At 36.7% G+C, this 7,953-nt stretch overlaps 1 long non-coding RNA gene across 1 annotated transcript; it reads right to left on the bottom strand.

Annotated features, from left to right (window-relative positions):
- Nucleotides 1-2,855: 2,855 nt before the first annotated feature.
- Nucleotides 2,856-3,903, bottom strand: LOC147515152 (uncharacterized). Its single transcript, XR_015213379.1, has 2 exons — nucleotides 3,735-3,903; nucleotides 2,856-3,117 (listed from the first exon to the last, which is right to left on the bottom strand). It is a non-coding gene; the product is annotated as an uncharacterized LOC147515152 (long non-coding RNA).
- Between the last annotated feature and the right edge of the window lie 4,050 nt (nucleotides 3,904-7,953).

Raw genomic sequence — 7,953 nt, forward strand, 5'->3', positions numbered from 1 at the left:
GAATACTTCCATGAAACGCTCTACCATGTCACTAAATATATAAAGCATACACCGCTGGAAAGTACTAGGGCATTACAAAGGCCAAAAGGCATTCGTTTATAGGCGTATGTCCCAAAAGAACATGTGAAGGTAGTCTTTTCTTGGTCATCAATATCAATAATAATTTGGAAATAGCCAGAGTAGCCATCCAAAAAATAATAAGAAGCATGACCAGCTAGGCGTTCAAGCATCTGATCTATAAAGGGTAAAGAAAAATGATCCTTTCGTGTAATGGCATTTAAACGTCTATAATCAATACAGATCCTCCATTTCATAGGACCATGCGTGGCAACATATTCACCCTTGGCATTACGTACTATGGTAATCCTGATTTCTTAGGAACTACATGAATGGGACTGACCCATTCGCTATCAGAGATTAGGTATATGATACCCACATCGAGTAACTGTAAGACTTCTTCCCTGACCATTTCTTTCATGGCAAGATTCAAGCAATGCTGAGGTTCACGAGAAGTCTTTGTGTTATCCTCCAAATAGATATGATGAGTGTATACATTAGGGTCAATTCCCTGATTAACCGTGTCTCTTCCTCCTTAGATAACAGAGAAGATATAATTACCGGATGACTACCATCCGGATCAAGTTGAATATACTTTAACTTAGGAGGAAGAGGTTTAAGCACCGGGGTGGAAGGAATATCGATAAATGCTTCTGGAGGGTCCTCATCTTGAGTAATGAATACTTGCTTAGGCGTGGTCTCTTCAAACTCGTATATGGAGCAACCGAAGGGTCTACGATTTGTGTAGACTCGAAGATGGTGTTGACTTCCTCTACGTAGGAGTCATCGACAAAATCTGAACTTCCAAAAGAAAGGAATTTATGCATATGGTTTTCTGGAAACGTGTTATTAAAGTAATCTTGAGCTAAGCTCTCGATCATGCTAACCTCTCCATCTATAAACGAATCTGGCAACTATTTTATTATTTTAAAAACATTTACCTCAACCGAAAGATGGCCAAAAGACATGGACATCGAACCATCGCGGCAGTTTATAAGCGTGTTGGCAGTGGCCAAGAAGGGACGCCCTAAGATGATCAGAACAGAGTCGTTAGCAACTTCTGTATCGAGGATAACAAAATCAACAAGATAGTAGAAATCATGGACCTTAACAAGCACGTTTTCAACCACACTCTTAGGGTACTTAATAGATCGATCAGCTAATTGCAACGTCATTTTAGTAGGTTGCATCTCTTGTAGACCTATTTGTTTGTATAGATAATACGAGAGTAAGTTAACACTCGCCCCCAGATCTAGTAAAGTGGTCGTCGTGTGGGAATCTCCTTAGGTGCATTGTACAATGGGACGACCAGGGTCTTTGTACTTAACGATTCCATTGTGTTCCGTTAAAGTTGGAAACTGTTCAGTTAAAAATGCGTCTTTAGGAATATTTGTCTTACGCCTTTTAGTGCACAACTCTTTGAGAAACTTAGCATGGTGAGGTAATTTTTTAATTGCTTCCAGAAAAGGTAAGTTTATCGTTAGATTTTTAAACACTTCTCTAATCTCATCAAAGTTTGTATCCCTGTTTAACATAGCTAATTTCTGGGGAAACGATGGTTTCTCTCTATATTTAACGTATGGATCAACTGGATGTCTAACCTTTGCTTTCTGTTTCTTAGGGTGTGGTTTAACTGGTACCTCTACAGGGGTAGGCTCATCAGTTTCTATTTTGGTATCTAGTTCAATCTCCGGTGTAAGGACTACTTGTGGGGTAACTATAGGCATAGTTATGTTGTTATCAACCACTCTCCCAGAACGGAGAGTGGTGATGGCATTCAACTCACCTACATTTGCATTTTCCATGCTAGTATTATCGTTCACATCAAAGGCTGTGTTTGTTGTTTTAGGATTAGTTATTGCTTGACCTGGAAACACACCTTTGGGTTGTACTTTCTCTTGAGCTAACTGCTGTAAGGAAAGTTGGATGGCTTGTAAAATCTGTTATTGAGATTGCATAAAGGTATCGAAACGATCCGGTTGTGGAGGAGTGTTAGCTATAGGTTGTGTGACAGGAACTATGTCACGTTGATTATTAATTGGTGGATTTTGATAGTTATTATCACTACAAGAAACAGGGCTTTTGGCGACAAAAAAAAATGTCGTTGAAAATTGTAGAAACGTCGCTAATAAGATTTGACGACGCTTTTTGGAGTGTCGTGTCATCGTCGCTAATGATATAGTCGGCAAAGATATAGAGCGACGATTATTTAACGTCGCCAAATATGAGATCTTCAACGACGATTCTTATTGTCGCCGTTTATCTAATTTTGTCGCTAACCCATTTTCACATTCTCAATGCAAGATCGTCACAAAAGATAAACTTTTTGCAACATTTTCAAAATCGTCGGTAATTAGGCCTTACTAGCAACGCTTTTATCGTTGATAAAAATCAACAAAATTTGAAAATTTTAGCGTTATTAACGACGTTTTAATCATTGCTAGAAGTCCAAAAATTTAAATTAAAAGATGTTATTAGTGACGATTTTAGTGTCACTAGAGATATTAGTGATTTGAAACTTTGTTTTTATTGCGACAATTCTATCGTCATTAAAGATCTAAAATATTTAAATTTTGTGTATTTTTAGCAACGTTTCTATTGTCGACAAAAATTTAACGGATTTAAAAAATTAATATTATAAGCAACATTCTGATCTTCGCTGGAGTATCATATCATTGCCAATTGTGCACCATTAGTTGTACACAGATTATTCCCCTCGTTACCATTCAACAAATAAACCTAAAAAAAAAGCCATAACATCAATTATTTAATAATATGTAATAAACAGTAAATAAAAATGAGTCAATTTACTACATTAGAAACAAAATAGAGTTACATCATCCCCTTTCATAAATTTTTTTGAACTTTGTCTTAATAAAAGTGTTAGGTTAAACAAAAACATTTCTAAGCATCCTTCGAGTAGCTTTCGAATGAACTCGTCTTCACAAAAAAAGTGAGATACAATAGCATTTAGATTCATCTCAGGCCTCTTGCAATTCCAAACTGCCATTTCTTCACAAAGAATAGTACCAAACCACTTATCTTTTAACGTAAAATTATCTGCACACAAACATATTATCCATTAGACCACCAAAAAAATGGGAACCCAAAAATATAATAAATTCATCACGTTATCAAAATTAAAATCCGATGAACGATTAACAATTATGTTAAGTTTAAGACGTATCCAAATAAGTTATCAATGTCCTAGTTCAGATTAGCAATAATAAACGGGGATAGTAGTAGCAGTAAGGGTGAAAGAGTTCAATGAGAGAAGAGACAACATTGGTGGAACCGAAAAGCCGTTGCCAAACACACACAACAGCCTTGTGTACCCCTTACCATTCAAGTCCCTTTTAAGTCTATAACATCACTAAGAAAATACTTTGATACGTTTCAAACCAACAAACTCCCCATTAAATGCAAAACTTAAGTCTACAAACTCCCTGTTAGAACAACTAAATGCAAACAAGTGATACAAAACTCCGGACAATGTGATTCATGAACGAAATTAATGTTTAAAGCTTAAACCAACCAACTCTTACTCGATTCCAACAAGCGGATAGTGCTTGGCATTAAAAAAACTGTCACTTAAACTCTCTACAAGATATGTTATCCTAAAAGCTCCAAATAACACAAAGGCGACTTACTAAACTTCATGAAACAAAGAAACTGACCTTCCAGAGCATCTTCTTTGGAAAAGGACCCTTTAACTCCATTTGGAGACGAAGTATGTCATTGTTTGATGGCTCGGGAAATAAGACCTTCCCTGAATAGAGCTCATATAGACAGCAACCAACAGACCAAATATCCATGGGATGATCATAAGTCAAGCCAAGTCTTGTGGTAACAAAAAACACAAGTACGAGCTGATTTAATTAAAAGCACATAAAATTTGAGTAGCGAAAATCAATTCAAGTAAGACATATATATTTTATAAAGATGTAAACAAAAAAGAGTGGGACATACTTATTTCAGAGGCCCTATAAAATCGGCTCACGAGATAGGGTGTTATCTCATTCTTTCCAAAGAAACATAGCATTTCCAAAGTCACAAAGTTTCAAAGACATTTTTGCCTCGTTAACCCTGTTTAAATAAAAAAATAGTGAGAAGCCATGCAAAATTTGCAACAATATGCAAGCACCTATGAAACAATACAAAGAAAGGTGAAAGTCTACCAGCATATTGTCCGGCTTTATATCACAAAGTCAGAGCACCACAGTTTCTAAGATGCTTCAATGCAATAAAAGTCGCTTTGCATAAGCTCTCACAAAGAAATCAACTTAAGGGGCAATATTACGACCAAACTTTTTGAGAACCTCACGAAGATTCATATGAAGAGATTCAAAGACTAAACAAAGATGATTATGATACTTGAAACTTGAAATAAAACGAACACAATGACGCGTTTGTCCTCGGGGATCTCGCACCAGCTAGCTTCTTTAGTATGACCGGCTCTTCCAATCCAATCGGCCTTGTACCTTTATGTTAGCACAAAAGTTAATTTTTATGTGACCGTAGGGATAAATAATGAAAATAAAATGAGGAATACAGAGAGAGAGAGAGAGAGGTAACTCACAATGTCATTATTACGGATAATCTTTATTGCTACTTCTTCAGTTCACCCTTCCCGCCCTAAGATCTTTTGCACGAACTACTGATTGAAAAAAGCGCCTTTACCATGAGCTGCAATAACCTCATATCTGCTATCAAGTACTTTTCCAAATCAATAGCCTGTGAGTACATATTGTAAATACCCCCATCAAGGAAAGATGATCAAGAAACTTACAAAGAATGCACAAGAAAAGGCAAAATGCACAAAATAATCGAGGCTCTAATCAATCAATGCAAAAGCAAAGAAGAGAAGCCACTTGAGAAATTGAGACCAACTGTGAGTGAACTAAACAATGATATTACATTATTACAGCAAGAGATTTGACAGAAACTTCATCAGATTACCCTTTCGCATCATCCCAATTATCATTGAGGCCATTCCTTTCAACTTGCAGGCCTTCCCTTTCCCTGAAGACAAATAAAAGCTCGAGAAACAAACAAAAAAAACAAACAGAATCCAAATTTTCAGTTTGCTTCGTGCACACACACACAATAACAAATAAATATAGTCTTCTCAGCAGAGATTTTTTAAATGTACAAGATCCATGGACAGTAAATTGAGCGATCACATTAACATTTTAAAAGATATGTTTTGGTCTTTTGGGTTGGTAATGTAGGAGAAAAAAAACTTGCTTCCGTGTGTAGAGCTCAAAAAGAAGTCACCTACAATGATAACATACCAAGAAAAAGAGAACTTTTCCTTCGAGGGGACCTAAGAGGTTGGCACTACTTAGGCGGCCACTTATCATATATTATTGGAGGAGAAAGAGTGCAGAGGAACTCGATGATCTGAATAAAAACAAATCAAACAAAACAACCAACAAAGTCAGTTAATGAAAAAAAATCATCGCTACGAGACCTATACACTCTTGACAAGCGACTAGCTCGATAAAAAATATCATAGATCTCTATAATCGGCTTCCTCAATAGACGAGGTTAAAGAGGATCTCTTATCCGTTTGAGAGACCGAGAAGAAACCTTGCAGCAACAATTTCTATAAGAAAATTGTGAGAAACCCATGACTAAAAAAAAAAAGTAGAGAAAAACAAAATATGCAGCCGAATTAAGTAAACCCCTAGAATGAATTTCATTTGCTAATCGACTGAAACCCCAAAAATCAAATTTAAAACCCTAAGAGAGAGAATAGAGTGATGGAGAGTGTACCTTCTACTGAAACGGTTCTCCAATCCGATGGGGAGGGTTATTCACATTGGTTGAAGTGATTTAATAACCGGTGGTGGAGGCGAGAATAATGGCGATTCAAATGGGAGAGAGAGTGTGTGAGTACCGAGTAGTAGCTAGTTTTTTTTTTTTTTTTTTTTCCTTTTCTTTTTAATTGGATAGGCGTGAGATAACCAAAAAATTTGAGCCTGAAATTTTTCGAAACAATAATTTTGACTCGCTCAAATCACAAATTCAGAATTGGTATCGTCGCCATATATAGATTTTTAATTTCTATTTATGCCAAACCATTGGCTACAATGAAAATGCCGCCAAAAGAGTAATTTCAAGCTACGTTTTTTTTTCAACGTTGGGATACTCTATCATCACCGACGCTTAAATACGTCGTTATTGGTAAAATGTTTTTCCAACAGTCCTTTCATCGCCAAATAATTTTTTCTGATTTATAAAATTTCCAAAATTTTTGAACAAGGCTTTCAAAGAACATAAAAAGCGTGAGCCAAAAATTTATCATCAAATGGTACGACACTAGAGAAATTGTGACGTTACAAACGTCGCCAAAGATGATCATTAGCCACATTTTTTTATTGTCACTAAAAGTTTTGTCGCTAAATAGCCTATTTGTTGTAGTGTATTATTAACCGGAACGATACCTCTATTAGCATTATAATTATTATTGTTATAATTATTATAATTACCCTGACCTTGTCCTTGTCGTGGTTGAGCTTGGTTGTTATAATTATAATTACCCTAACCTTGACCTTGACCATGTCGTGGTGGGCCTTGGTTATAATTGTTTGTTGTCCTAACATTTTGATTATTAAACCCTGGAGATGTTACTTGTTGATTATTTCTCCAACTGAAGTTGGGATGTTGTCTCCAAGGGGCGTTAGGAATAGGATAACTATTAATTGAGCAAACATTATCTTGTTATGATTGTTGTTATTCATAGGCGAGAGGACAATAGGAGTCGGGATGCTCTGGACTTAAACAGAAATTACATGGATTGGAGTTGGCATTCATGACGGGGATAGGCATTTGTTGAACAGAAATAACCTCTACCTTTTTAGATAGAGATTCGATTAAATTTTTAAGTTCAGGGTTGGGTTTCATCTCAAACATACCGACGGCCTTTACTGTTATAGAAGAACTAGCGTTGCGGGAGATATCATCACTACCCCCCCCCCCCCTGCCCCAGTTATTATTATGCTTAGTTTGATCTTCTAAAAATTTATAAGCCTCTAAAGCTCCCTTACTTAGGAAACTACCCCCATTCATTATGTCAAGGACTTCTTTATGGTGGTGTAAAAGTCTTTTGAAAAAGGCACGAACTAACGTGTCTTTCGCGAGGTTATGGTATGGACACTCTATAAGAAGATTGGTGAAACGATTCCAAGCTTCTAAAAATGATTCATGAGGATTCTGTTGAAAGAAATGAATCTTGGAAAGCATTTCATCAGTCTTCAGTGGTGGGTAAAAATGTTCCATAAATAGTTGAATAAGTTTAGCCCACGAGTCCACAGAATTAGGCGCTTGGGCAGTTAACCAAGACGCCGCCTTGTCGGCTAAAGTGAAGGGAAATACCCTCAGTTTAATTTGTTCAGCACCAACTGTAGGATGGTGAAATATAGTAAGGACTTGGTCAATCCTACGCATGTGCTGATAAGGCTTTTCATGGTCTAACCCATGAAAAACGGGTAACAAATTAAATATATTTGGGGGGATTCGGAAATCCCCCACTGGGTTTGATAGAACGATGCAAGATTTAGGGATACCGTTCAAGGCTTTGTAAAATTCAGAGAGAGGAGACTCTCTATCTTCAGCCATTATTTTAGGTGGTGTGTGTGGTATATTAGCTAGAGGTGTAGTGAGTGGTATACTAGAAAGGCGTGTTTGTTGACGTTGCCGGTTGATTACGTTAGGCGTTTTTCTTCGGCCTGACCTTAATCTCACGCAAGGCTAAGCCAATCTTAATGAAACACAACAACACTCCAAACAATCCTGATATGCTAGTATGAACCTATAATAGGAGATGCGAGGTGTGGAAGAAAAGAGTATATGAATGCCTCCTTACTTCACTTATGAATAGCGTCTTGTTTA

This window comes from Coptis chinensis, chromosome 2, assembly GCF_015680905.1.
Source record: "Coptis chinensis isolate HL-2020 chromosome 2, ASM1568090v1, whole genome shotgun sequence".
NCBI classification, from domain to species: domain Eukaryota; kingdom Viridiplantae; phylum Streptophyta; class Magnoliopsida; order Ranunculales; family Ranunculaceae; genus Coptis; species Coptis chinensis.